The sequence below is a fragment of the Triturus cristatus genome, chromosome 4_2 (assembly GCF_964204655.1).
Source record: "Triturus cristatus chromosome 4_2, aTriCri1.1, whole genome shotgun sequence".
NCBI classification, from domain to species: domain Eukaryota; kingdom Metazoa; phylum Chordata; class Amphibia; order Caudata; family Salamandridae; genus Triturus; species Triturus cristatus.
The window spans coordinates 160,173,434-160,182,940 of record NC_140586.1 but is presented as its reverse complement, the minus strand read 5'-3'; the positions used below and the strand labels follow the sequence as shown (position 1 = coordinate 160,182,940).

Sequence of the window (9,507 nt, the reverse complement as noted above, 5' to 3'; positions counted from 1 at the left end):
ATGGGTTGAGGCTTACCCCACTAAGGACAATACGGCCACCCACCACAACTGCAAAAGTACTCCTTGAAATGTATTTTCCTCGCTTCGGAATGCCCCGAATTATCTGGAGTGACAACGGGTCTCATTTTAATGGGAAAGTGATTAGGTTAATCTGTGAAGATGTGCACATTAAACATAAATTTCATGCTGCCAATCACCCGCAGTCAGCGGGTCTTGTTGAGAAGTACAATGGTATGCTCAAACTGAAATTGGCAAAGATTCAGGAAACAACAGGGTCCAAATGGCCAGATGCTCTTCAGTTAGCTCTTTTGTCAACTACAGCTCATTCTAGAACTGGGTTATCCCCATTTGAGGATGTGTTTGGATGCCCAGTGAATGTCTGGGGCGTCCCGAGGGCTAAGAAATTTCCAGATATTGAATATTCTGTGTAGCTTGATTACCTTGGACAGTTAACGGAAAGTTTGTGTTCTATTCACCAACAGGTTCAAGACTCCTTACCTCCTAAACCAGAGGGACCAGGCCACAACATCCAGCCTGGGGATTTTGTGCTGGTGAAAAAGTTTCAGAGGAAGAAAAGTTTGGAGCCCGGATGGAAAGGTCCTGAGCAGGTTTTCTTGGTTGCACAGACGGCTGTAATGGTTGCTGGTCGGAAGAACTGGGTTCATGCAACCCACTGCAAAAGAATACCTTTGCTTTATGACCAGTGGGTTAAGGACGGAATAGGAGTCGTTGAATGTGAGCAAGTGCCCAGATTTGTGCCTTTTAGCGACACACAACTAATATGGACCCAAATGACAAGGAAAACGAGGATGTTTTGAACGAGGCTGTCCCACCAGAAATACGAGCTATCCAGGAGCCTCTGTTCAGTGATCACGCAGTGCCTGGAGCTGCCAGGTACAAGTAATGTCCAGGGACCACCGAGCCTTAGGAGAAAAAAGATTAGGGATGGACTGTACAAAGGTAGGAAAGTACTGAGTAACAGTATAAATGAGGGATTGAAACAAGTGAAAATTCGGTGCTCAAGAGCGCCAACTAATTGATGGATGATAAGAGCCTGTACCATTGAGGCTCTGACGGACACTGGGAACATTCATATTTCCTTTGCATCTTCCTCCTTTAATTCACTATGCATCCTTTCGGCAGGAAAGTTAATGAGGAGGCGCAGCCAACTGTCACTATACAACGTAGTATGACTTGGTCCCTTCGGAGTAAAATTGCATATAGTACTTTTTTAATAACAATTATAGTAATAATATGTGGGGTATCGTGGTTTTTGGAGAAATAGTATACCCACACGTACTAAGGGGGAAGGCATCTCCCCTAGGTGTAATAAGAGGACTGTTCTGAGTAATGTGTTTGTGGAGACTCATAGGAGATTCTTTGGGAAAGGGACTGCTTGCTACTCCACTGGATCTGTTACTAGTCTTTGGACTGCATACCCACTATCACTTGTGAATTACACGTACAGTCTGCAACCTCAGTTTGCAGAGTTTAAGGGAATGTTTGGATTTGGTTATCCTGGGCCATGTCGGTATTATAACAAGCCCCAGGGGATGGGTTATCCGGGTTGTGACAACAATACATATTGTGATCATTTCTATATGGAAGCGCAGAATATATTGCTGGTGGGTTGGCATTAAAAGGAATTGACATCACCTCGAGAGGCTGGTTATTATCCTGCTTGTTGCCCCATAGTGAACAGTTCGGATACCTTTTTGTACATCAACTGTTCAGGGATGATACTATATAAACACATCTCTCCTCTAGTCAATAAAAATAATCCACACTCTTCAGGATTGAATTCTAGATATGCTGCAGTGAATTATGAGGGGCCGATATATGCACATCCAGGGTTTTTATTTTTGTCTAATGGGACTTATTCAAACGTCCATAATGGCACTGATGACGTGGCTCTTGGAATGGTACTGCATTTGGGTGTGCTGTGTAAATATGCTCGACCCAAAACAAGATGGGTAAAAGGGACGTTAACAAAAGAATTCTGTGAAGGAGTAACAGATTTAGAAGTAAATAGCTATAGTAATGGTATTACATTTGGATACATCCTCTCCCCCATTTCCACACTGGATGGTACTGCTATGGCCAAGGGTGAGAAAGTCATAGAATATTTTGGGTGTAAGCTGCAAATTCTGTCCAATACTACAGTGGCAGCTCTGCTCGACAGCACTACTCAGTAAGTATGCAGGGGTATTCGGAGCAAATTGGATTTGCAGTGAAGTTTATCTTGGCTAAGAGCGGTGGTGTATGCGCAGTGGTTGGCGACCAGTGTGTGGTTGGTATAAAAAATATGGAAAAGAATATAACGCAACATATCATGGATATCATGGACAATGTGAAGGGGATGGAAAGTGGGAATTGGAATTGGGCCCTTTTCAGCAGCTGGGGTTGGATTTTTAAGGAAATTATTTATCTTATAGGTATTGGTGCTTTGTTGCATTCTCATTCAATGCCTTCCTTTTGTTCCTATTGTGCCTCTGTTTTTACATCTAAACAGAAAATATAAGCCCATGTTACAAATGTCGCTATCATGCTCCAGGAGGATATTGATGATCTCATGAATACTGACGAGGGAATTTGAGGATTCCTCCCTCCTTGCTGTTCCCCTTTCTAATGCGGATTGTAAGGAGTGCCCATAGTTTCACTCTGCTTACATTTCTCGATTTTAACGCTCTGTTAACTTCTGATGTGTTGATGCGGTTATAGGAATGCGATCCATGGATCACTTTTTTCCCGTCTATATTAGGAAATGTTTTAGCTCATGCTAAAAGGAGGGTTTGTTAGATTAAGCCTGTTGATGCTCACACTGTCATGTTTTAGTTGGCGTTCGCTACACCATTTTCTTTGTAGACTCCATTTTGTATGCTGATCGAAACTAATCTTTCTTAGTTCTGAGAAATGCCCTTCGCTAAGTTTTGTTTCTGCAATGAAGAACTGTTAGTGCCAGTGCATAGCTTTCCCACTAGATAAAGCCCTCACCCACGTGTCTGGCAGTTTGATCGCAGCCCAGGGTGAAACGGCCTTGGACTGTGCTGGGTTATACAAGATACAAAAACAGCAACTTTGTTTTGTCTTTCACTGTCCAGTTACACCTGCTTGGACAATTCCACTGTGTTCTTACCCAACCATGAAATGTAAAAATAATGCATCTCTATACTTGCTATTAGTTAGTTCCCTCTGTAGCACTCTCAAGACTGCAGACGGGGCCCTGCTCTGAGCGTATATGAATAAACAGTTATTGGTATATATTCTCTACTGTCTTCTCGACTCTTCATTTGGTACAGAAGGCTGAGAGGTGGTCAGTGGTCAGTGGTGACCCAAGTGGCCTTTTGTGGGTCACTTCCTTCACCGTCCAGGACATGAACAAATGCAATCAGATACCTATTCTAGACTAGATGAAGGCAACAATAAAGACAATTGTCAGTCACCTAAAAGCATCATTCCTTCTGACAATGTAATAGCCATGACTCAAACGGACACCTTTTTACTAAATATTAAAAGGGCATCTAAACATGTAAACAACCAAGTCTAGTTACAAAAACCCCTGAATACAATAAAAGTGGATATCTTTTTCATGGAAATAAACTTTTCATTCCACGAGAAGCAGAGAGACAACAAATCCTGACATGGCATCATGATTCAGGTATAGCTCGACATCCCGCTATGCTCATATTAGAATTATGCCTAAAAGATTTCTGGTGGGACACCATTCGCAAAGATGTGCAGGAATATGTTAAGACATGTCCCATTTGCGCTGGTTATAAAACACAACATATAGTTCCCGCTGGACTATTGCAATCATTAACTGTTCCATCTACAACTTGGCATATCATCAATATAGATGTTATTACTGATTTGACAAAATCAAACAATTATACTACTATTCTAGTAGTGGTGGACATGCTTTCCAAAAGGAGCCATTTCATTTAATTGAAAAAACTACCCAAAGCTACTGAATTTAGCGACATCTTTTTACAACAAATTGTAAAATTACATGGGCTTCAAGCAAAATTGTTTGACCGGAGCCCCCAGTTCACTTCAAAATTCAGGAAAACTTTATGTTCAAAATGGGACTAGAAGTAGCATTATTATCTGCTTTCCATCCCCAATCAGACAACCAAACAGAAAAAGTCAACCAGTATCTGGAGCAGAGTCTACGTTGTTTAACGTCCAGGTTGACTTCCCAATTGGATCAAGCTCTTTCTCTTGGTGAATTCTCTTACAACAGAACTCATGCTGCACTGGGTTTCTCCCCCTTTTACTTCCTTACTGGTTACCATCCTCGTTCTATAACACCTTCACTCCCATTACAATCTTGTGTCATGCCCTCTGTATCAGACAGATTCGAACAGTTACAACTCATACAGCAAAAAGCATGAAAATGTTTAGCGCAAAATAAAGTCAGTACAAAAAACACAAGGTGATAAACACAGAACTTCAGAACCATCGTATAAAGTCGGCGAATTAGTTTGGCTATCTACATGCAACATTTATCTAGACGGTCCCCAAAAATTGCAACCACGATTTATTGGTCCCTTCCCTATTAAACAAATCTTGAATCCAGCTCCTTTACAGGTGCAATTACCAGATGAATATTCAATACATCCAGTATTACATAAATCACTCATAAAACCTTACCATACTTTGACACAATGATAACCCTCCACCGCCAGTAATAATGGGTGATCATCCAGAAAACAAAGTACAGCGCATTTTAGATGCTAACTGATTTGAGATAAATTGTACTATCTACTTGATTTGAAAGGTTATGACCCATCTGAAAGATCATGGGAACCAGCATCCTATCTGCATGCGCCCCGTCTTGTACAATGCTTTCATGCTCTTCATCCTGACAAACCCCGTCCTGTGAGGAGGCCTTTGGGGAGGAGAACTGTTATGGGCACCACCAAATCTTTGCACACCTCACCCCGAAGTAGAGTGTTGTGAACTCACATTCATTAAAATGCTGAATAAAAGATTGATTAATTTCAGTGTCTATCACAACTGTTTAATTCTTAAAGTACATGTTCTTGTTATTACTGTATAAGGGATGTAATCACGATCATCTAAACCGTGTATTTCACTTAAGCACATGTACAAATATGTAAATAAGATACAAGCTTCCCTCTTCCAAAACCGGCAGTTCCAGATACACGTGTAAACTGTTACTGTAATGGCGTGTAAACTGCAAAGCACTGCAACGTTCAACACGTGTAGGGAAATTAGCGGCAAGGGTATTTAAACCGCTCCCCGCATGGACTCATTGCTCAGCCTCGTTGAATTGAAGCAGTTACCTGGCTCCAGTTCCTCAGTTTCCCCGGAGGCTTCTTTCGGCATTCCTTCTTCTGGACCCAATGTCTCTTGGCGGCCTCTGGACACGTCCTTCCCTGCCTTTCGCTCCAGTGACTTCTACCGCAGAGCCTGTAATAGAATCACAATAAAAAGAAACATCAGAAGCAGAACAGTTTCTTCAAGGTAAAAACTGACCAGAAAACCCAATAAGCTCAAATTTGATTTGTTATCCCTTACTTTAAGGAAATGTGCACAAGAGACTTTAACAATTGTGCATAAACAACAACTCACAGAAAACGAGCTAGAATTTGCAGTGAAGAGGGAAATCATAAATTTCAGACCAGCAGGACAAAGCAAGTAGACTATCCTTGAACTCGTGTGCACGTACAAATGGACTATCATTGAACTTGTGCATTTTTTTAGCACAATAGTTATTGAGCACAATTGTTATTGGTATGAGCAAAAATATTGTATGATTAAGACAATTTCTCGCATTGTATTTTCTTTTTATTTCTCTCTTTATTAGTGACTTTGAGAAGAAGTGCCCAGCATAAGTATGTTAGGTACAGTACATGTATAAAAACGTATGTGTTGAATGATGTCACAATGATGTCGCAATGGGAATATATTGCTAGCTTACTAATGCGTATATTCTGTTCACAGTGTTCTTATGATACCTTAAGAAACTGTCTTAATGTTTAGCCTAGTTCGAACCTTTCAGAACAGAACATGCTTCCCACTGTTAAAGCCCTTATTTCACAAATCTAGGTAGGATATGTTTTAGAAGAGTTTGATGTACTTCAGGTATTTTAGTTTGGTAATGTATGTGCTTTTATTCCAGTAACTGAATACAACCAAAGTGGAACACAGTAGATAAACCCCCATCTCCTGAAGCAGCTAGGTCACATCCAGAACCCAAATCCTGAATGCCAAAAGCTCGTCCTGAATCCCTGTGAGACTCTGGTATTTCTCCTCATCTTTTCTAATGTCTCTCATCCCAATCCCCTATCCCCCTGAGAACTTCCAAAGTGGCACTGTGTTTATCTAAACTGCCATTCCGTCAGTTCTCATTGGGATAAGGAAATAGTTGTCACCAAACTGGAAAAACCTGGAGTTTAGGTGAGGAGCTTGTCGTAAGACCTGGCGGCATTATCCACCACAACAAGAATGTAATGGTTGCCTGAGGAGGATGGAGGTTCCAACGGACCAACTACATCAATCCCCACCCTCTTGAAGGGTACCCCCACAACAGGTAGGGGCACCAAAGGTGCTTTCGTCTTGCCACCAGACTTGCCGCTAGCCTGACAGACCAGACAGGTACAGCAAAACCTCTCCATATTCTGACCAACTCTTGGCCGGTAAAACAGGTGATAACATACCTTTTGTCTTTTTGATGCCAAAGTGACCAGCTAAAGGTACCGCACCTGAGGAACCACCAACATTGTGCCGGCTCCTGGCTCTAGATCAGTGGGCTCACTGTAAAGAAGTCCATCTTCTTAAGCCACCCTGTACTTTCTGACTACTCCAGTAGAGACTTGTTTCTGAGCAGTCTTGCACAGGCCAACAAGTGTAGGACCCTCAGCCTGTGCCTTAAAAAACTCATGGGACGGTCCTCTTGCCACCACCAGCTGCTGCAGCTCTGGCAAGGACCCAGCCTCTGGAGGCTCACCCTCCTCTCCAGCTGGAGCTGGAGGTGCAGACACCAGGACAGGTGTCTTCATAGAATCGGTCCTTGGTTCTTGTTCCAGCCTATTCCTCTCTAGTGTCTCTTCTACTAGAGTGGCCCCCACCTCACTAAGAAGTTGTTTTACCATCTGTGCCCTATTGAGCACAGTTCATGAAATCCAGGCCATATAGGCCTCAGGTACTGGAACTAACCCGGGTTGAACCAGATAATTCCCCAGAAACCACCCAGCACACAGCTTCTCTCGCACCCCCATGTTAACCATGGCTGCCTTGCCATTCACCTCTACCTCCACTCTGGCAAGAGGGTACTCCTTGCCATCACCGGTAGCTACAAGTCCATAACCGTTGGAACCGGGGATGATCTCCTCGGGTTTGAGATCTTTCCGTACAACCATAGTCCTGTGGGTACCAGTATCCCTCACGGCAGGAACCTTCCTTCCATTGATACTTGCCACACTCCTATACCCCCTTGAGTTGGAGTGAATATGCTTAATGAATGAATGAATGAAATATTATTTATAATGCGCAACTATGCCCAGTGGGCGTCAAGGCGCCTAAACCAAAATATAGAGCTGATAGCAGACAGAAACAGAACCTACTGGTATGCCTTAATAAAGAGCCAAGTTTTCAAGGACTTCCTAAAGAGGTCAAGGGAAGGAAGTCGTTTGATTTCAAGGGGGAGTGAATTCCACATTAGAGGTGCCAATATGGAAAAAGCTTTGGACCCCCATCTAACCTTCTTGGCTCTGGGGATTACCAGTTGGTGTTGCTCGCTGGAACGTAAATATCTACTCGGAACATATCTGGTAAGTAATGAACCAAGAGCATCAGCCGAGCCTGCAGTTAGAGCCTTAAATGTAAGGCAAAGAAGTTTGAAAGTGATCCTTGACGGAATGGGGAGCCAATGGAGGTTCTTCCTCGCTAAGGTCATTGATGACAACCAGGGCAAAGCGAGGGCAAACCGCGCTGCAGCGTTCTGTATGACCTGTAGACGCTGGAGCAAGCCCTTGTTGGCCCCGGCGTACACAGAGTTACAGTAATCGAGCCTTGAGCCAACAAGGGCAATCACCACCTGTTTCCGCGCCTGAGGGGACAAATAATTCACAATCCTTTTTAGGGTCTTGATGACACCCCAACAGGTCGCCACCGTTCTATTCACCTGTAGCTCCATGGAGAGCTGGGTGTCAAAGATGACACCTAGGTTTCTAGCAGATTTGGTAGGTATAGGGCAGCTGCCTAAAGAGGGGGGCCACCAGTCATCTGACCATATGTCCTGGTCCTTGCCAAAGACCAGGACCTCTGTCTTGTCCCCGTTCAACTTTAGGGAGTTGGAGACCATCCAATCTGCAACAAGTTGCATGCAGGCCCTAAAGTTAGAGGCAGTTTTACTGACAGAGTGGGTCAGGGATACCATAATCTGCGTGTCGTCCGCATACGACACTACCTCCATCCCCTGAGATCTTACAAGTCTTGCAAGGGGGGCCACATAGATGTTAAACAGGGTCGGGCTCAATGCCGACCCCTGTGGCACCCCACATTGCAACGACTTGACAGGGGAGAGGTATTCACCTAGCATGACACGTTGCTCTCGATGTTGTAAGAAGGAGCTCATGAGACTGAGCGCTGGTCCGACTACCCCTGCCTCCCTTAACCTGGATGTTAAAGTCAGGGGAGACAGGGTGTCGAAAGCTGCTGAAAGATCAAGCAGCACCAGTACGGAGGTAAGACCCAAATCTACTTTTCTGCGGATGTTATCCATGACTTTTGTCAATGCAGACTCCGTGCTATGTAGCTTTCTAAAGCCGTGTTGGGACCCATCCAAGAAGCCAGAGGCGTCGAGGAAGTTCGAAAGATGGAAGTTCAAGTGGGTCTCCAACATCTTAGCAGGGGCTGGCAGCAGAGAGATGGGTCTAAAATTTTTCAGCACTCCAGGGTCCAAGGTGGTCTTTTTCAAAAGCGGCTTTACGATGGCTCTCTTCCAAAGTGATGGAAAAATGCCCTGTTCCAAGGCTCCATTCATTACCTCAAGCATCGGAGGAAGAATGATTTCTCTGCAGTTTTTAAGCACCTTGAGGGGCAGTGGGTCAAGGGGAGATGAAGATTTAGTTTTATCCAACAGGCTGTTGAGATCTTCTAGCGTAAGAGCCGGGAAGTGTTCAAGGGACTGAGGGGAATCTACATTCCAGGCCTCCAATCGTGTGATTTGCACGGAATCCTCCAAACTGAGTGAGTTCCTCTGCGTCTTTAGGGCTGTGTAAATATCGTCTATCTTTGTATAAAAAAAGTTCGATATATCGTCACATAGCTCCTGGGAAGCAACTACTGGATCAGGAACCTGAAGGGAGCAAAGGGAGTCTACAATTTTAAAAAGCTCTCTGGAGGATGTTAACGAACAGGTTAAATTAGAAAAATAGTCCTGTTTTTCCTTAATGATTCGCTTTCTATACTCCCGTAGTAGACTCTTATAGCCTTCTCTATCTTTTAAATCCCAAGATTTACGCCAGCCACGTTCCT

The 9,507-nt window shown here is 43.7% G+C and overlaps 1 long non-coding RNA gene across 1 annotated transcript in view; it reads right to left on the bottom strand.

The window, feature by feature from the left end:
• Window positions 1-5,324: 5,324 nt before the first annotated feature.
• The window catches only part of LOC146833248 (uncharacterized), a 62,150-nt gene continuing 57,967 nt past the window's right edge, over window positions 5,325-9,507 (bottom strand). The window contains exon 3 of the long non-coding RNA XR_014960213.1: window positions 5,325-5,436. This is a non-coding gene — a long non-coding RNA (uncharacterized LOC146833248). The remainder of the gene's footprint in view (window positions 5,437-9,507) is intronic.